This window comes from Peromyscus eremicus, chromosome 20 (genome assembly GCF_949786415.1).
Source record: "Peromyscus eremicus chromosome 20, PerEre_H2_v1, whole genome shotgun sequence".
In the NCBI taxonomy this organism is placed as follows: Eukaryota; Metazoa; Chordata; class Mammalia; order Rodentia; family Cricetidae; genus Peromyscus; species Peromyscus eremicus.
In genome coordinates this window covers 45,666,085-45,687,409 of record NC_081436.1, presented here as the reverse complement: position 1 = coordinate 45,687,409, position 21,325 = coordinate 45,666,085, and the positions used below count along the sequence as shown (strand labels likewise).

Below are 21,325 nucleotides of genomic sequence, written 5' to 3'. Positions count from 1 at the left end.
TGCTGTGATGAAACATCAAGACCTCAGCAGTTCCTAAAATCAAGAGTTTAATTTGGCTTACTACTCCAGAGAGTTTGAGTATAGGATGGAAGAGCAGCTAACAGTCCACATTTTGACCCACCAGCAAGAGACACAGAGCACACAGGGAGTGGCACGTGACTTTTGAAACCTCAAGCCCACTCCCAGTGACACACCTCCTCCAACAAGGCCACACCTCCTAATCCTTCCCAAACAGTTCCAACAATGGAGGACAAAGTTTCCAAACATAAAGCTGTGTGGGTGGGTGGGTGGGGGGCGGTGGGGGCATTCTCATTCAAATCATCAAGAGGAAAAGTATGAATTGTTTGGGGAAGGTTTTCTTAAATGTGTTTTAGAATTTTTTTCCCCCCCGAGACAGGGTTTCTCTGTGTAGCTTTGCGCCTTTCCTGGAACTCACTCTGTAGACCAGGCTGGCCTTGAACTCACAGAGATCTACCTTCCTCTGCCTCCCGAGTGCTGGGATTAAAGGCGTGTGCCATCACCACCTGGCTGTGTTTTAGAATTTATGTGAGAGTATAGGAAGTAATGTCATAAGTTGTGTATGTGTGTGCGCATGTGTTTCACAAAAGATGTAAAAACACTGATATATTTGGTGACAGGAGCACATTTTTTTAAACATAAACAAGGAAAGACATATTTTTGGAGACTGAGACAGCTAAGTTCCTTGCCAAATTGTTATTCTTGTGAGAGTCCAGAGCATGCTGGCTTGCTCATCTGCTGCTTTCTAGTGGGAAGGAAGACCTGGGAAAGCTCAGAGAATCATGTTTTCTGTTAGGAGAAAGCTTGTGTCTCCTAAAGCTTAGAACTGTGCATTTCAGCTGCTCCCTCCCACGGTGGAGTGGTCTCTGCTGACCTGCTCAGCCATTTCTCACATTCTACCCGTTATGATGCCTTTCTCATCTCTCCATACCTGGGAAATGGGAGAGCTCTTATGGAAAAAGAACAAATGTGCTTGACTTGGAGTTGTGAGACTTGGAGTATGTAGAAGATGCCGTTTTCTCCCCATATGGTTCATACTTGACATGTGACGAAGGACCCATGTATCAGGGAGACTCTTGGGAAGAAGACAAGGGTGTCATCTGGTCACTGTGAAATGGAAAAAGATTAAACCCCGAAAGAATGTAGTATCAACTCCCTCTGGCAAGGATCTTCCACTTTTCCAGGCTTGCTGCCCAAACATAGAGTGAGCCTGCCCCTTGCAGGTGTCCATGTATCTCGGAGGGAGTCATCTCATGGCGGCGGAAGAGCGGAACAAGCTGGCTCAGTATCAGAACAGAGAGGGGGAGGATGGGGAGAAACTGCTATTCACTCTTTCTCCAACCCTCTCATTTGCAACTAGACTCTTGTTTCCTGGAACTTCAACGTTTGCGTGTGGAGCAGAGAAAATTTGAAACTGCTTTTAAACTCGGAAACAACACGAAACGAAACAAGAAGCTGTAAAACTAATTTGGCTGATGGGGTGGCTCAGTGGGTAAAGGCGATTGTTGACAAGCGTGAATAACTGAGTTCAATTCCTGGAACCCACACGGTGGGGCAGGGGAGAATGTGTCAGCACAGACTTGGCCGCCAGGGCCTCTCCACAAGGGTTCCAAGGAAGAGTCCTGCTTCGAGCTGTCTGGCAGAGAGAATGGTGTGTGTGTGCGTTAGAGTCTATCATCATTTTGCCTTGTGTTTGTAATAATTTTTTTTATTTGTTTGTTTAGTGTGGGGGCGGTAATGTACTTGTGTGTTCATAAACAGTGGATAATTTTTTAAAAAGTTATAATGGTGTTTCTGCATATTTGAGGATCTAATAGAAATATCTATCTCCTTCATCTCTTCAATGTGTGTGTGTGTGTGAGAGAGAGAGAGAGACAGACAGACAGACAGACAGACAGACACAGACAGACAGACAGACACACACACACACACACACACACACACACACACACACACAGAGACAAGCAGACAGGCAGACAGATAGACCTTACACCCTATGTAGTCCATACTAGCTTGGAACTCACAATCCTTCTGTCTCAGATTCCTGAATGCACCACCATCCCCATTTCTGGATAGCCTTATTTTCAATATTTCCCTGAGTATTTTCTCATTTTGTTGTTGTTTTAAGACAAGGATTCATGTAGCCTAGGTTGGTGTCAAACTCCTGTTACAGTCAGTACTAGCCTTGAACCCCTGATCCTCTCTCTAGTCTCTATTTCTTGAGTGTTGGGATAGTAAGTGTGTGCCATCAGACATGGTTTCTTCACCACACATTAAAAAAAAAAAACCCACATTTTAATGTGATTTTGTTTTGGTTTTTGAGACAAGGTCTCTCAACATAGTCCTTGCTGTCCTGGAACTCACTAGTACACGAGGCTGAATTTGAACTCAAGAGACTGGCCTGCCTCTGCCTCTGGAGTACTGGGATTAAAGGCATGTACCACCATGCTAGGTTTTATGTGATTTTTATTCATTCGTTCATTCATCCATCTGTCTATCTATCTATCTATCTATCTATCTATCTATCTATTTTCTTTTTTGATACAGGGTTTCCTGGAACTCACTCTGTATACCATGCTGGCATTGGACTCAGATTCACCTGCCTTTGCCTCCCAAGTGCTGGGATTAAAGGTGTGTGCCACCACCACCCAGCTTTATGTGATTTTTATCATTGTCTTACTTTAAGATATAAATTAGCTGAGGAAGAATTGTGCAACAAGGATGTTAGTTTAAGTCCACAAGTTAAATTCTCTAGGATTATTTTTAACATTTCCTTCATGCAAATTGAAAAGTTTCATGTGGTTTTTTTCTAGTAATCTGATCTTTTCTTCTGTGTCTACAGTAAAATGACACTTTCTTTTCCATAAATGTGTGCATATGAAGGATATTGATTTTACATGCTAATTTTATATCCTACTATTTTTCTGTATTGAACAATTTCATAGTCTTGTAACAAAATACCCAAGACACATAACTTATAAAGAAGAAAAAGCAGATTTAGTTGAGGTTTTGGAGGTTCGAGTTTGGGGAAATGCAGCCTCATAGCTTTTGGCCACTTGTGACAGCAGCATATTATGATGGGAGTGTGTGTTGTAGTGAACACTCACATCAATGCTATGGTAGCGGTAGGATGTGGGAGACTCAGAGACTCAGAGACCCAGAGACCCAGAGACCCAGAGACCCAGAGACCCAGACCCAGAGACTCAGAGACTCAGAGACCCAGAGACCTAGAGATCCAGAGACCCAGAGACCCAGAATGGGTTTCACAATTTCCTTTGAGTGACAGCCACAAAGATCTGCTGCTATGCCAGGAGTCCTCACTTCTGAAAGGTCTGTGGCAGTTCCTAGTACCCCCATCTGAGTCCAAATCTATCTATATCTATATCCATATCCATATCCATATCCATATCTATATCTATGTCTATGTCTATATCCATATCCATATCCATATCCATATCCATATCCATATCTATATCTATGTCTATATCTATATCTATATCTATATCTATATGAACCCTTGAGGGACACTCATCAGACTACACTATTTTATAACTTTAAAGATAGTGTATGTATGCATCATCATTCATTTTGTTTGTTCTAAAAGTCCATTTCATTTAGCTAATGAAGGGTTCCCCCCCCCATTTCTTTCCTTTAAAGAAACGAATCTCTTTTATGAATATGGGTGTTTTGTCTGTGTGGGTGTCTGTGCACCACGGGCCTGGTGCCTCTAATGGGGCATCAGATCCCTGGAACTGGCATTATAAATGGTTATGAGCCACCTTGAGGATGCTGGGAATTGGACTGGGTCTTCTGCGAGAGCTGTCATCTCTTCAGCATCAAGATTTTTCTCCGTAGCCCAGGCTGAGCATAAACACCAGCCTTCCTGCTTCTACCTTCCCAGTGCGGGGATCTCAGGCCTGGAGCACTACACCTGGAAGGGTATCTTTTTTAAAGTGTCAGACTTTTCTTTGCTGGAAGCTCCATTTTTTTTTTTTTTTTTTAACTTCCAAAGTTACTTCAATACTTTTATTATCGCTTTATTTGCTCATATTTTATTAAAGTTTTAGTTCACTTTGTATGCTCATTAATCTTACTGTGCAAAGTCTTTGCAGATGTAATGCTATTGTCCTCTTGTTTTATTTCTGCTGGCTTTGTCTCCTCCTTTTTTTCCCTATGGAGATTGAACTCAGCCTTGGGTGTGCTGGAGAAGCACGTTCCTATTGAGCTGCAGCCCCAGCCCTCTGTTGACCGTTGTCCACGGTCTTTTGTGTCCTTATGTGGTACATAATTCTTTTAAACCATGTATTTAATAGACTTTACAACCCTGAAAGTATCTGAAGTCTGCATTTTTAAAGTCAGTTCCCCCAGAAAGGCCGTTTACTTCTGCTAGGTGTTGAGGGTCGCCATCACGCAGAGACCAGTTTAACAGAACTCAGCCTTTCATATGTACGTGTCTGAGGGCATTGTATATGGGTAGGTGTGCACGCCTTGTGAGCACACGCATGTGGAGGTTACGGATCAGCGTCAGGTGCCTTTCTCGTTTGCTCTTTATCGTATTAGCTGAGGTAGTCTTTCTTATTGCACTCAGGCCGGCAAACCCCAGAGGTCCTCCCAACTTCACCTGTTCAGTGCTGCGACCACAGACACCCTTACGGGGCTGTGGCCAGCTCTTGTATATGCACCTAAAGACTGAACTCAGGTCCTCATGCTCGCACTTTATCGACTGAGCCGTTACTGTGAGGATCCTGCCATCCCAGTTATATGACCGCACATGCGCAGTTCAGTAGCTAAGTAAGGGGTCTTACGTCATCAGTGCACTGTGTGATTACGCAAATGCGTGCAGTGCGGTCACGCAATCAGCGCCCTAAGCCCACTTGCGCATGTGCAGGGAAATCCCTAAAAAAGCCGGACACAGACTCCTGCCCTCTCTTCTGCTCTTTCCTCCTCCCCCCCCCCTCTGCACTGTCTTCCACAGGCCTGGTCACTCTCTTCTGTCCCCTCCCCGCTCCTCGGAATAAAGCTCTGATGCTGGGTTTTGTTGTGCCTTGTGGTCTTTCTCGATTGGTAAAAGCGCCGCTTATTTTTTAAAACCAACGATTACCCCAACCTCTAATGGTTATACATTTCCTGGGAGGAATCTCCCATCACTCGTTCATTCCTTATGGCGGGGTGTGTGTGCGTGTGTGTGTGCGTGTGTGTGCGTGCCTGTGTGTGTGTGTGTGTGTGTGTGTGTGTGTGTGTGTGTGTGTGTGTGTGTGTGTGTTATGCTCAGAGCAGCCGTATGCAGCGCTGTCTTTCATGGGTGGAGCTTCTCAGGTCGTCTGCACTCAGTGAAGGTCTCCTAGAATTCTTACGTGGGGGGTCCCTAGCCTTGAACTTGAAAAGCTGCCAAACAAGACTGCTTCCTCTCCAGGGTTTGGCAGGTGACTCTAGACCAAAGTGCTTGAGTGCTGATGTCCCTTTTATGCCTTCTGATTTTTATTACACCTAAGGGTTTTTTTTTTTTTTGTTTTTCTTACCAGCTTAAAAAATGTTGAGGTTGCTTTAAAAAAATCTATAGATTTTGGGTTGTTTTCAATGGGAAAGTTGTTAATTCTCATGTTATCCTATCTTGGTTATTTCAAAGTATAGTACATTTTAAAGATGGCATGGTAGCACATGCTCAGGACAAGGAAGCTTGTAGATCAGGAGTTCAAGGCCAGCCTCAGCTATACAGTCAGTTTGACAAGGCCAGCCTGGGCTAAATAAGAATCTCCCATTCCATTTTATTCCCATTCCTTTCTTCTTCCTTTCTTCCTTTCTTTCTTCCTCCCTCCCTCCCTCCCTCCCTCCTTCCCTCCCTCCCTTCCCTCCCTCCTTCTCTCCCTCCCTCCCTCCTTCCTTCCTTCCTTCTTTCCTTCCTCCCTTCCTCCTCCTTCTTCTCTCCCCCTCTCTTTTTCTTTCTTTTATTTTTTGGTGTCCTTGGCATTAAATCCAGAACTCTGTGCAGGCCAGGCAAGTGTTCTGCCACCACATCCTCAGCCTCTGAGGACCTATTTCAAAAAACAAAACAAAACAGCAAAATTAATTAAAATATATTTTAATTTATTTGTTTTTATTTTACATGCATTGGTATTTTGCCATGGGTGTTGGGTCCCCTGGAGCTGGAATTACAGACCAGTTGTGAGCTGCCATGTGGATGCTGGGAATTGAACTCAGGTCCTCTGGAAAAGCAATTAGTGCTCTTAACCATTGAACCATCTCTCCAGCCCCTAAAATATATTTTAAGTTAGAAAAAAAATTATAGAAAGTATATTCTATATTTGAAGATGTCATAATGAAAACCATCATCTTGTACAATTAATATATGCTGAATTTAAATTATGATATAGACATCTATTTATAAACAGATAAAATGATTCCATAATAGTCACTGGTAATAAAGAGTCATAAAATTGTTGAGGTATGAGTTCATCATCATAAAATATTTTGAGCTCCTTATATGCAGAGGAAATGGCTTTATGTAAGACTACTAATATCTGCTTAGGGGGTTGAATTCTGTGTGATTCTTTTATTTCTCCCTTTATAATTTCCCATAATAAACATATATTATTGGCTAAAGTATTAAAATCTATTGAAATGTTGTATATTTGAAATGAAGCATTTAAATATTTCACAGAAATAGCAAGTCTCAATACTATTTTCTGTAATTTATCAGCTTTGACACAAAACCCACTTTGTGTGCATAGAAAAGCATTAGTTTGCTTGTACGTTTGTTTTGGCCTTTGAGAAAAGTTCAATTGGGTAGAGACTTAGTTTTCTGTAGAGCCATTTGATTTTTGGAAATGAGAAGCTTTCGCCAGTAAGGAGGCTGTGAGTGTGAACAAAGGCTGTAGCTCTCCTGGGAGCCTTCAGTCTGAGGAGTTGAAATGCTTTAGATGACATCTTGCCTGGAGGCAGGAAATAGAGCTGATAATCTCCCCAGGGTTTTGCAGAGGATGGTCCTATGATGGTGTGGGTGTGTCCCCTGGCTGAAATACCTGGCTCTTCCCTCACTTACTTCCTTATAGAGAATTTTATTCCAGATGGAAAATAATTTTACAGCCTTCTCAAAATTTATCTTGTCAATGGGTTTTTCCAGAATTGGTCAGGAAACTGAAATTTAGTGTGGAAATCAAGATCGGACGACACACAGACCCTTTCCTAGGTGGATGTGGGAATGGCGGTGGGGAACATTTTTGCCAGATGAACTGTACGTAAAAGCAGCCGCTGTAAGACAAGGAAGTTTGGGAAAACAGAATATGTCTGAGACTCCAGGGAAATTCCATTTGTATACATCATCAATTTGTATTTAAAAAATAAGAAGGGAAGAATGTGTAAGGTCATCCAAGATGATTGCTTTTGTCCCAATAACCCACAGTGGTGATAACTGGAAGCCATTTTAAATTGTGCAGTTCAATCACGTGAATATGTAAAACCATCTTCCTTCAGATATAGGTTTGGTAAAATTCACAACCATGGCAACAGAATTATTTACTTTTCTAAGATGCGGGTGGGGCTTGATTCTGAATAAAGCAGTTGGAAGTTCCTGTGGCCTTACTAATGGGTGTTAATTGCACTCGGTAGCTACATGGCTCGCTACATGTGCCCTTTTCAATCACGGACTTGAACTCTCTTGGTTAAAAATGCGTTTTTGATCTGTGTAGAAGGAAAAGATTTTCCAGTCTTGTTCAATTCCATCACCACAAGCTGTCATAAATTACTTCATTATCTCAAGTGCTGATGGATCAGACTTGGCAAGGGTGCTTCCTAGGAGGTTTGGAAAGGGCTAGAGGATTGCAAGCATTTCTTCCTTAGTTTAGGGGTGGGTCCCTGGACAAGATGCTTCTGGCCAAGGAACATATCCAACCCTTGAAGGACCTGGGTCCTCCTCTGAGTTCTAAATGAAGTGTTTGTCTTGTTTGAGGACTCAATCAGATTAATTATCTTGAAAGTTGACCGTATAATTGTTGAGGTCTTACTTTTTGGGAGTCTGCCACGTGGTCATGAAATCCCAATTTTTCTCTCTTTAAATTTATATTTAATTTTTGAAATGAGGTCTCACTATGTTACTCATGATGGCCTCACACTTGTGACCCTTTTACCCCTGCCTCCCAAGTAACTGGGATTGCTGGAATTCATCACCAGACCCACTTAATTCCTTTATGCTTCCATTTCCCCCAGCCTTCTTATAAGCACATGTTTATGGATAGGATCATCCTCTAGTGTTTATTTCATGAAGCTTTGAGAGCAAGACAGTCATCTCATAAAAACACTCTCAGTATCACACTGAGAAATAAGGTTTCCACAGGGAGCACCCAAGAAGATCTGATCTGCTTGCTTGAGAAGTCCTCCCGAGAGTGACAGCTGACCATGTCCTTGTTCTCTTGAGAGCTCACCTTCTTACACAAACAAAACCCCAAGACCTCTCTAGTATTTGCAGCTAGCTATAGTACTGGAAGTGAGTGGAGCCAGCGGAGTCTCTCTGGACTTTTCCCTTGACTTCCTCCAGGACTGTACCCGTTGGTTGTGTTCACTGTTCTGACGCATCACAGCCCTTGCTACTGCTCTCTCACTCCAAAGAGGTTTGCATTTGTGGTTTTCTTTGCTCAGCCAGGTTCCTTGCTTTTTGCCACGTGCTTCCCTGGACCATCCTGGACAACAACAGCTTGTGTTTGTCTCCAGTCCTTAATGTTATTCTTCTTTCCAGCTAAACTGTTATTTCTCTATTGTTTTTTTTTTTTTTTGTTTTGTTTTGTTTTTTTTTTTTTTTGTTTTTCGAGACAGGGTTTCTCTGTGTAGCTTTGCGCCTTTCCTGGAACTCACTTGGTAGCCCAGGCTGGCCTCGAACTCACAGAGATCCGCCTGGCTCTGCCTCCCGAGTGCTGGGATTAAAGGCGTGTGCCACCACCGCCCGGCTTCTCTATTGTTTTCTATTTGCCTCCACCATGGCTAAATTCCAAGTAGCAGGTGCTTCCTCACTCCCTGTCCCTGATAGCCAGAATCTCAATTGGTAGGACTGAGGTGGTAAATGAGTATTTGTTGGTTGAATGAATATCTCAATAAGCACTCTGTTCTTGAACTTTGGGCCACCTGTATTTTTAGATAGTCAAATGTGTGCCACACGTATGGTTAGATGGCTGATACATGAAGACAACCATGTGGGGCACAACTGAGTGAATTTATTCAAATCAATGTGGCAAACACTTTGTGAAGAAAGCCTTATGCTGGAGTTGATATTGCCACATCTGCTTCCTTGAAGGAGGCTTATAATTGATAGTATTTGGAAAATGACAAAGCTCATCCGACTGGTACTTTCTCTTCTGGTTCCTGTTGAAATAAACTGAAGTTGACAAGTCTTTTGTGAAGCCCTACTATGAGTCATGTGCTGTGTTATTGGTGATCTCTGTTGACATGCTTCATTACAGTGTCTGTCTTCTACCTTTAAAGAATGACAAATCTGGGCTGGCAAGATGGCTCAGAGGTTAAGAGCACTGGCTGCTCTTCTAGAGGTCCTGAGTTCAATTCCAGCAACCACATGGTGGCTCACAACCATCTGTAATGAGATCTGGTGTTTTGCACTGTATACATAATAAATAAATAAATCTTAAAAAAAAAAAGAATGATAAATCTAATACACAGGGAAAAAGGCAACTTTGGAGGAAAGGGTTTATTTTGGCTTACATGTCCTGATCACAGTCCATTATGAAGGAAAGCCAGGAAAGAATTTAAGGCAGGAACCTGCAGGCAGGAACTGGAGCAGAGACCACAAGGAATGCTGCTTACTGTCTTGCTCCTCATGGCTTGCTCAGCCTGCTTATTTGCTTGCTTGATATTTTTAAAACGTATTCTTTTATGATTTAAAACAAAACTTAAATTTAAATATATTTTGATCATATTTTTCCCCTTCCCCAAGTTCATCCAGATCTTCTCCTCCTTCCTACCCACTCAACTTTAAGTTCTTTCACAGAAAACAAACCAAAACCCAATACACAACAAAGTGCCTCAAACCTAGAAATAAAAGACATCACCCCAAAAGAAAATAAAAACAAACAAATAAAACAAACCACCAAACTGTAAACAAACAGAAGCACACATAAAAAAAATCCTGTGGAGTTCATTATATGTTGGTCAACTCCTCCTGAACATGAGATCTGCCCTGGAGTGGTTGATACACCAGTATCATTCCAGTGGAGAAAACTGATTTGCCTTCTCCTAGAAGGTATAAAACGACAGTTCTGTTGTTAACCTTTACCCTAGCGACTGGGTTTATATTCATTTACTCATTCATTCATTTTTCTAAAAACATAACAAAATACAATATAATGAGATAAAATAAAAACTATCTCATTGAAGTGTGACAAGACAAAGCAACAGGAGTAACAGAGCCCTCAAGGAGGCAAAGAATCAGAGACCCACTCATTTACACACTCAGGAACCCCATAAAAACACTAAACTGGAAGCCATAACATATACACACAAAGACCTGGTGCAGACCCATGAAAACCCTGTGCATGCTGCTTCAGGTTCTGAGTTCAAATGAGCTCTGCTCTTGTTGATTTAGAGGATCTTGTTTTCTTGGTCTCTCCCATCCCCTCTGGCTCTTACATTCTTTCCACCTCCTTCTGTGCAGTGTTCACTGAGCTCTGAGGAGAGGAATTTGATGGAGACATCCCATTTAGGGCTGAGTGTTCCAAGACCTCTCTCTTCTCTCTGCATAATATCTGACTGTGGGTCTCTGAATTGGTTCCCATCTTCTGTAGGAGGAAGCTTCTCTGATGATGGCTGAACAAGGTACTGATCATATTTGTCTTTCTAGGTCTGAGATATATCACTCAGGATGACTTTTTTTTTTCTAGTTCCTTCCATTTGCTTGTATGAGCTGTTACCTGTTCTGTTGCTCTTACCCATTCTGACAGGTATAAGATAAAAATCTCAAAGTAGTTTTGATTGGCATTTCCTTGATGCCAAGGATGTTGAACATTTTGTTAAGTGTTTGTCAGCCATTTGAGTTTCTTCTGTTGAGAATTCGCTGTTTAGATCTGTACCCCATTGTTTAATTGGGTTGTTTGTTTTCTTGATATCTAGTTTCCCCAGTTCTCTATATATTTTGGATATTGACCTTCTACGATGTGTAATTGCTAAATATCTTTTCCCATTCTGTAGTCTTCCTGCTTTCTTATATAACACTAGACCCCCTGCCATGATGGAACTGTGCCCTATGGAAAGTGCCCTATGTGCTTGCCCACAGGCCAATCTGGTGGGGACATTTTCTCCATTGAGGTTCCCTCTACAAAAATGACCTTAGCTTGTGTCAAGTTGACAAAAAACAAAAACAAAAACAAAACCTAGTCATTACATGCATGTTATTTAGAAATATAGAGACTTGAAAATGTCAGATGAAATGGAAGAGTAAAAGATGTTGTTTCAGTAGAGTAAGGTAGTATTATTTACACTTTACACACTTTCAGTATTGCTGACTTTAAAAGTTGAACACATGAATTGAACACTTGGAGACAGGGTCTCATGTAGCCCAGACTGGATTCAAATTTGCTGTGAAGTCAAGACTAATTTTGAAGTGATCCTGTTTCTATCTTCCAAAGGCTGGGATTACAAATGTATGCCAGCTTGCCCCAGTTATTTGGTGTTAAGGATTGGACTCAGGTCTTTGTACCTGCTACATAAGTATTCTACCAACTGAGCAACATCCCCAGTCCTGAATTATTTTAATAAAATAATGATTAAATAAGCAAAAATAAGCCAAGTGAGCTCTTCTATCACGGCTAAAGTCAAAGGCACTAAGTAAGGCCCTTCTTCTTATGATAATATTGTTATAATTGCACAGAGCCTTGCTTTTTGTTATATGGCATCCATCTAGCAATATCTGTCTGTCATCGGCTCTTTTGGAGGATGTGGACAGGGTAAATAATTCACTGTAAAATGTAAAATGAAGAGGGGTTGGCACATGCATAATTGCAGGCCTGCTCTAGCACAATTGTGCTATGAATAGAACCTTTTATGTAACATGCACTCCCTGACAGCATGCTGTCACACATGAAAAGCTTGGCTGCTATTAACGTCATGACTTTGATCTGGGCCATGGGGTTGAAAAGATGAGGAATGTCTTAATCACTTGCTCAAGAGTATGAATGGCGATTGTGAGCAGAGGACTGTAGGACCACAGGACAGAATGAGTCAGCATCACTCAAACCTCGGGAGTGATTTTAATCTTGCAGAGCTAATGTATTAAACTAGGCTAATGAACTTGAACTTGAATGCATTTTGTAAAACAAAGTAAAAACATGGAAGGTATCATTCATGTTATTTGGAAAGGGTCAGCACATCGCAATAATAAAAGCTCAGACCCAGGATTTAAGACAGTTAAAGTCTGGTGTTAACTTTCTGTTGACACTCTGGGTGAACTTGGGCAAGCTTTCTTATACTCTTGGTGCTCCTCAGGATTGCTCAACTAAAAGCAGCCTTCTTTGAAGTCCTCCTATTAGCAGGGAAAGAAATCCAATCCAGCGTATGGAGGGTGGCTCATAGCAGAGACAGGATCTCCAGAAAGAGAGGGACAGGTGTTTGGGAGAGCTGGACAAGGCTGTTATTCAAGGCATTGAACAACCACCACACCATAGGGGCAACTTAATCAGAATGGATGCCGGAAACTTAACTTGAGTAGGTATCTGGAGGCCCTCGGCTCAGTTGCTGGGTCAAGGGGAGAACATGATCATGATTCCAGGAAGGTGGTGGAGAGGCCATTTCGGGCTCTGGAGCAGCAGTTACTCAGCAACCACATAGCAACATTATACTATCTCAACATGCAGGAAGTTACATTGGTAAACTCCTACAGGAAGTTGGAGGTACATCAGGGTATGAGGTTATTGTTCCTTCAGGCCTCAAAGTTTGGATTTTTTTTTTTTTTTTGGTTTTTCGAGACAGGGTTTCTCTGTGTAGCTTTGCGCCTCTCCTGGAACTCACTTGGTAGCCCAGGCTGGCCTCGAACTCACAGAGATCCGCTTGGCTCTGCCTCCCGAGTGCTGGGATTAAAGGCGTGCACTACCATCGCCCGGCTGGATTTAATGAGATAAAAAAATGAGCAAACAGTAAAACATTCATTAACAGATGAATGGATAAAGAAAATGTGTATGCCAGGTGGTGGTGCATGCTTTTAATCCCAGCACTCAGGAGGCAGATGCAGGTGGATCTCTGTGGGTTTGAGGCCAGCCTGGTCTACAGAGTGAGTTCCAGGACAGGCACCAAAACTACACAGAGAAACCCTGTCTTGAAAAAGCAAAAATAAAAAGAAAATGTGGTACATTCATACAATAGAATTTTATTTAGCTGTAAAGGAAAATCATACCCAGGAAAACAGAGCTGGAGTTCACAATGTTAAGTGAAATAAGCCTGAGTCAGAAGAAACAGAGCATGTTTTCTCTCCTGTGAAGAATGTAGATTCACATACATGAACGCACACACACACACACACACACACACACACACACACAGGACATTAAAGTAGAAAGGGTAATGTGGGAGGGAAGAAGAGCTCTAAAGGAAGGGAAGGGGTACAAGAAGGTCATGGAATATGAAGGGCACTCATGAAAAGAGAAGGAGGAGCTATTGAGATAAGGAAGTGGAACAGCAGGGGTTGGGGGCAAGAGAGAGCATTGTGTGTAAGTGAATAAAAACAAAGTACAATTAATGATAAATATACATGGCAATGTCACACATCTCTTTCTATGCTAACCAAACAATTTAAAATATCAGCATTTTCTTCTCATTTTTGTATCCCATCATATATGTGCTGGGTAGTCTTACGTTAGCTTGATACACAAACTAGAGTTATCTGAAAGGAGGAAATCTCAGTTAAAAAGATGCCTTCATGAGATCAAACTGTAAGGCATTTTCTTAACTAGTGATTGATGAGGAGGGCACTGCCCATTGTGGGTGGTACCATCCCTGGGCTGGTGGTCCTGGGTTCTATAAGAAAGCAGGCTGAGCAAGCCACAGGAAGCAAGTCAGTAAGCAGCACCCCTCCGTGGCCTCTGCATCAGCTTCTGCCTCCAGGATTTTGTTTGAGTTCCTGTCCTGACTTCCTTTGATGGTGAACAGTAATATGAAAGTGTGAGTCAAATAAACTCTTTCCTCTTCAACATCCTTTTTGGTTGTGGTGTTTCATCACAGCAATAGAAACCCTTACTAAGACAGTATAATAATCACATTTGAGCATTTGAGGCAAAGACTACCCACTTGGTTTTTTTGTTTTTGTTTTTGTTTTTTTTTTTGTTTTTTGATTTTTCGAGACAGGGTTTCTCTGTGTAGCTTTGCGCCTTTCCTGGAACTCACTCTGTAGCCCAGGCTGGCCTTGAACTCACAGAGATCCACCTGGCTCTGCTTCCCAAGTGCTGGGATTAAAGGCGTGCGCCACCACCGCCCTGCCTACCCACTTGGTTTTATTTGGAGCTCATATCCACCTTTGTCTAAGGGAAAACAAGGATCCCTGAATAACAGTGTGCACTCTAATTGCATCCAAGGCAGTTGAAGCAATCTACCAAAGGGGCTCAGGACTCCATTATTCTAGGGTAAAATGCAAAAAGTATTTAACAGCTGGTATAGCGTGAGTCAATTAGAAGGAACATGGTCCCTTGGATGTGGGCAGGGTCTGGAAATATGCTATCATTAGCTATCTATTAGCAACTGCGCCCATGCAAGATTTTAGCAAATGCCAGAGGCTCTGGAGAAGGAATGAGCTAGTCAGTATGGAGAGTGGATATGGAAACAGGGACTGGGGACTTGTGCCATGGCTATTTATGGCAGGCATGGTATGTTATTAGCAGCTAGTGCCCGTCTACAGCTTGCATATGAAGGGAAAGTAGAGGCTGGGCTTAGGGGAAGAGTTACAGCTGGCTGTCATAGACGGGCTATGGTAGAACACAAGCAATTCATTCAGTCAGGAACAGGTTTTATGCAGCATGCAGGAGGTGTGGTGGCATTATTGGCCTTCATAATGACTAGGAGATATAGCAGTGCTGGGGATGTCTTTCTGTATGCTGTGAATGTGTTGCTCTGATTGATTGATTAAATAAAGTGCTGATTGGCCAGTAGCCAGGCAGGAAGTATAGGTAGGACAAAGAGAGAGGAAAATTCTGGGAACAGGAAGACTGAGTCAGGAGAGGCTGCCAGCCACTGCCATGAGAAGCAAGATGTAAAAGTACCGGTAAGTCACAAGCCATGTGGCAACTTATAGATTAATAGAGATGGGTTAATTTAAGATATAAGAACTAGATAGCGCCAGGTGGTGGTGGCACATGCCTTTAATCCTAGTACTCGGGAAGCAGAGGCAGGCAGATCTCTGTGAATTCGAGGCCAGCCTGGACTACAGAGTGAGTTCTAGGAAAGGTGCAAAGCTACACAGAGAAACCGTGTCTCAGAAAAAAAAAAAAAAGAACTAGATAATAAGAAACCTGCCATGGCCATACAGTTTATAAGTAATATAAGCCTCTGTGTGTTTACTTGGGTCTGAGTGGCTGCAGGAGCCAGGTGGACACAGGAAAACTCCAGCTACATAGCAGGATTTTCTTTGGACCACCAGCTCTGAAATAATGACACAGAGACCTCTTATTAAATTATGAAAGCTTGGCTTTGTTCCCAGCTAGCTCTTACAACTTAAATTAACCTGTTTATATTAATCTACGTTCTGTTTGTTACCTCTGCTCAATACCATGCCTCCTACTTCCTCTGTGTCTAGCTGGTGAATTCCCCACTTCTTAAACCTACTTCTCAGGTTCTGTTCTGTCCTGGGAAGTCCCATCTATGGCCGTTCAGCTCCTTATTAAACCAATCAGAAGATGCCTTGGCAGAGACACATCTTCACAGTGGATAAAAAGATTATCTCACAACAAGGAGATGAGGTGGGTGATGCTGGAATTGGGTTGACGCCAGTCTGTCCTGCCCCAAATGCCAGTAACATTTCTATGGAGACACATGGAAATGACAATCTCTGGGACTTGAGCGATGGCTCAGCAGTTAAGAGCATTGGCTGCTTTTCCAGAGGACTGGAGTTGGATTCCTGGCACCCATATGGTGGCTAGCAATGGTCTATAACTCCAGTTCCAGGGGATCCAGCACTCTTTCCTGGCCTCCACAGGCACAGACATACTCTAGGCATCATCATCATCAGTACACAGAAGAATAAAAATAAATCTTAAAAAAAGGAAATGACAATTCCAGTGTGGAAATGTAACTTCTATTGATTATAGGTTAGATCCACAAGTGCATGTCACTTAATTCCATGACAATACCCTAAACTATATAAAGACTTTTCTTATGCAGGAGTAGTAAGCTCAGAAGTAAGAGATTTGCCAAGGTCGTAGGTACAGAGCTTTTCAATTCAGGTTTAAAATCAAAGTCTTCTTGCAAAGTGCAACGCTTCAGGAGGCTCCAGGAGGAGGGCCACTCTGTGTGTGCACATGTGTGTGTAAGTGCACGTGTGTGTGTGTGTGTGTGTGCACGCGCGTGCGTGCGCCTGTGTGTGAGCATAGTTCTAAGAGAGAAATAGGATTACAGTCAAGTTAGGAAAGGCCATGTTCCCAAAGTTCCCAAGTACATTGGGAAGCTAGAATGTTGGATATCTTTGAAAAGGTCACAGATATTCCCAGATAGTATTTTCTAGAGTGGAGGAGACTTGAAGTGGGGTCTTCTTGCTTTGTTGCCATGACTCAGCTCTCAATGGTCCATCAGAATCTGACTGCTGGCCTTAAGATACGCACTGAATCCCACTGGTCAGTCTTAGGTCTGTTTCCAGGTCCCAAACCCGGTTCAGACACCAGGTGGCGCTCTGACCCCAGCAATCCCGCGTGCAGGTCCTTGGCGTTGCTGCGGGTCTATTGAAAGTTGTAGCCGCCGCGGACCCGGGAGACTTACACTCCCTGAAGCGCAGAAGCAACTTCGCTCAGCAACCGCCTCACCCTGAGGCGTGAACTGAAGCCAAGGTTGATCCTCACCCTGGGTCTCTGGTGAAGTTCAGAAACTAGGCAGAGAGGCCAACAGCACGCAAATTCGAAGAAAGCATAGGTGACTCACGGCAGCTCGAAAGTCTCAGAAACCACCTTGAAAGGTGTCGAGCATCCCTGCGTGTGCTCCCGGCAGGACGTTCCGGAAGCAGTTCGGGAGCTTATGAGAAGACTTCTTACTTTTCTCTACCTCCTGCGCCGGCAATTGATGAAATTACACTCGTTTTGGTCTTTTCTCACAAAGTATGGTATTGCTAAATGGTCAGCACGTATGCAACTCCCGCTCTCCCATTTGAGCCAACGACTTCTAGTATGAAGGTGAATACCTGGGCTTTTTTTTTTTTTTTAGCCTCACACAAAAATGGGAAGATGACCTTTTAAAGAGCAGTCAGAAGGCAGGAACTCAGGCCCAGGTCCCCAGAAACCCAGGGCTCTTGTCCCAGGGCAGGACTTCTCAAAGGGCGTGGCCTGCGTGGATCAGGGCCCCCAGGGTTTGGATAGAGGCTGAGTCCCTGGGATCCGCCCAAATCTACTGACTACAGTTTGTGCATGGGGAAAGGAAATCTGCAGGTCCAACCGCACGAAACTGTCCACATGCAGTTTTTACGACGAAGAAAACCCTCCAATTTAACATTCCTTCAGTTGATTCCCCTGCACATAAAAGTCCACCCTCGGCGGCCTTGCTGTGCTGGCCTCTTGGACTTAAGGGGCAAGGGAGAGGAGATCCTGTGGGACGACAAGGCTCATCTTTGGGGATGGGACCTTTTGGAGCTTGGGATGAAATCAGGAGTGCTGGAGATCTCTCAAAGGGACCTGGGCTCTGGTTTAGGGTCTGGGAGCACAGGCCACTTGCAGGGGACCAAGCGGCTGGTCATCCACGCTCTGCACCCGGCTGCCACGCGCACCTGGGTCGGCTGCCAGGCCTTGGGGGGAACTTGGGAGGCGTGGGGCGGGCTCCTCTGCAACTGGAGCGGGGCGGGGATGCTGGAGAGGAGGAGGGAAAGTGGGGTCTGTCTCCCCCACCTCCCGCCCCTGAGGCCACCTTCGGCTTTATAATTGGCTCGCTCAGCGGTTCCTTTCCTCTTATCTGATCCCGGGCGGGCGAGAGGCGAGGAGGGGAAGCTCTGCAAGGGAGGAGGCGGCGGGAGAGGGACAAGGGGAGGACAGAGTGAACGACAGGGAAGAGAAGCTAATTAAGCAAGAGTACTCTGAGGGAAGCGAGCGAGGGCAGTGGTCCGCTAAGAACCAACCGGCGGCGGCAAACCTTCCCTAGGCGTCAGGCGGTCCCCAACCTGGGCTGGAAAGTTGCCCTGCACAGGTCAGTCTGTCTTTCTCTACTGTTCTTTGGTTCGGCTTTGCATCATCTATAGGTGAAGAAAGAAAGCCGGAGAGAGTGAGCCACCTGCAGACGAAAGCGATTTCCAGAATCGTCCACAGCACGTGTGCCCGCAGGATGGCCTGGGGACCTTAGGGGTGAGATAGGAGATCGTGCACACAGATGCCTCCCCGGGGACCACAGGGCAGAGAGATTGCAGGCGCTGAGTGACCGATATGGGGACAGCAAAGCAGCCCTCCGTTTCTCTCTGGGGATTTCCCCCTGGTGTCTGGGTGCGGTGGGCGCCGGGCAGGAACTGGCTGCCTTTGGCTGCCCTACAGTGGTAGCTCCAAGGGTGTTCTTTTGGCAGGGACTCAGGGATTTGTGTGGAAGCGCTGTGTAGGCATAGAGCACAACGCTGTTTAGATTCTCTTTGCTGGTGCCTTGGGAGACTTGTTCATGGAGACAATTCATCCAGACATTCATTGTACTGCTGCACATCCTAGCAGCTGTGGACCAGGCTATGAACGGAAAGAGGAGCAGCTAGGCAGAGCTCATAGAGCGTAGAATGCTACCATGCTCCTCCTGTTGCTGCTTTGAGAGGAGCCACCGGGCTAAGATGCTGCCGGAACCCTCTTCACTTAATTTCCCTTTTATCTTTCCGAACTGGGCTCTGAGTCTCCTTACCCTCAAGCCTCTGGGCATCCAAGGCGTCTGCAGAAGCTGGGCTTTCTGCACAGTGTGCACAGGCAGGGGCAGGGCGAGGTTAGGTCAGTAGAGCAGCCTTAGTTACTGAGTGGCAAGGTTTGGAGTTCTGCAGACTTGGTGCTCTGTGGGAAGCTAGTCTTGCGGCTGGAGAGCACAGGGACGCTTAGCCTAGGTCCAGGAGAGCTTTCAACTTGCCCAAAAGAGCGCCCCTGAAGACCCTTGCATGCAATTCTCACAGTAGCCTGGATCCCCACCCTCATGCCCTCACCCCTCCCCATCAGACCAAAAATGGCTTCTAGAACTGCCTGAAGTCCCAAGAAAGATTTGCTTGTTAGGCAGGGTCATATGTAGTCTAGGCTGGTCTAAAACTTTCTTCGTAACTGAGGGAGGCCTTGAGCTCCCAATCCTCCTGTCTCCACCTCTCAAGAGCTGGGATGACAGGTGTGTGCCAACACCTGCCTTTAGACTCTGCCGGAAGGTTTGGGGAGTTCCTGGCTGGTAGCGGCTGGAGAGGTGGAGTGGGAACAGGAAAAAGGGAAGTAGGAGTCAGCCTCCTGTTGCATCACGGTAAGGAGAAAGGAAAACGAAAACGAGTTTCCTCCATCCTCATTTGCTGGAGGCCCTGGCACGCAGCTTCTACCAAGGGCCAAGAGGGCACTTCTTTATTGGGTGAAGTAGCAAGCAGGCTCAGGGTGGTTGGAATGAGGAGACTGGTGTTCTGTCACTGATGAAGGATTCCAGCTCTGCATGTAGCCTCACTGTTACATTAGAGATGCGTGGGTGGGTGGACGGATGGACTGATGGATGGATGGATGAGATTTAGATTGGCGGTTAAGAGAATAATGTGAATGAGCTTTGGTTGAACCTAGGCTCAATGCCATATTCCGGACTTTCTTTGGTGGATTTTTTTTGTTTGTTTGTTTTGTTATTTGTTTTATTGGGACAGGTTGCCACTCTGTGGCTCTGGCTGGCCTGAAACTCATCATGTAGCCCTGATTAGCTAGGAATTCCAGGACCGTCTTGCCTTAGTTCCCTAAGTGCTGGAATTACAGGCTTACACCACCATGTCTGGTTCCTTATTTGTATTTTAAACAGTTTACTTGACAATCATTCCACACTGGATACAACCCACACATTCGGAATGTATAATTCAAAGGCTTTTAGTATATTAGAGTGGGCAGTCAACATCACAAAATAAGAATGATTTTAGGTGCCTGGAGACTTGGCTTAGTGCTTAAGAACACCCATTGTTCTTCTAGAGGGTCTGAGTTTGGCTCCTAGCAGGGGCATCTGGTGGCTCACAACCACCTGTAACTCCTACTTCAGACAGCTTCTCTCTCTCTCTCTCTCTCTCTCTCTCTCTCTCTCTCTCTCTCTCTCTCTCTCACACACACACACACACACACACATCCCCAACACACTACACACACACTCACACATCCCCCCACAGACATCCATACACACATCCTCACACACCCACATGCCCCCACACTCACACACCAATACACACTCACACACACTCAAACACACACACATCTCCACATATCACATACACACACATCCCCCCTACATACACACACACACACACACACACACACACACACACATTCCCAACATACCACATATATACTCACATATACACACACACTCACACACACATACATCCCTCTACACATCCACACATCCCCACACACCACATACACATATTTTAAAAATTCTAAAAAGAAACAAATGTTTTAAGTATTTCCAAAAGAAAACCTTCACGTATGGACAGTAACTTCCCAATTCTTTCTGGCCTGTCACTCAGTCTCTGGGGATTTCATATGAGTGGAACTATACTACATATGGTCCTTTGTGGTTGACCTTTTTCACCTACTAAGATAACTTTAGGTTTTATCTGTGGTACACAGGGTATCTTTTTTTTTTTTTGTCTTTTAATAAACATGGGACACTCTCTCTTTCTTGAGGAGCCCTGAACCAGAACAATCCTGAATCTCCATTGCAGCCCTGACCTCCTACAGGTCCCTTGGAAAGGACAGGAGCCACCCTTGTGAGGCCTCTTAATAATTAATTCTCTGGGCAGGGTTCCTTGGAACCTGTCAGTGTTCCTGGAGTAGTTTTGGATGCCTCCCAGGCTTCAGGATGGATGGGAGGAGCTCTTTGGCCCTGATCCTGGTGCTCTAGCAGTCCAGCTGAAGATTTGAGAGAAGTCTCTAGCCTTCTATGCTGTTCAGAACCATCGGGGGGCTGG

At 44.4% G+C, this 21,325-nt stretch overlaps 1 protein-coding gene across 1 annotated transcript in view; it reads left to right on the top strand.

Moving 5' to 3' along the window:
- Positions 1-18,155: 18,155 nt before the first annotated feature.
- The window catches only part of Col14a1 (collagen type XIV alpha 1 chain), a 174,846-nt gene continuing 171,676 nt past the window's right edge, over positions 18,156-21,325 (top strand). Inside the window, exon 1 of the mRNA XM_059247022.1 lies at positions 18,156-18,369. The gene's annotated coding sequence lies outside the window, so the exon portion shown is untranslated. The remainder of the gene's footprint in view (positions 18,370-21,325) is intronic.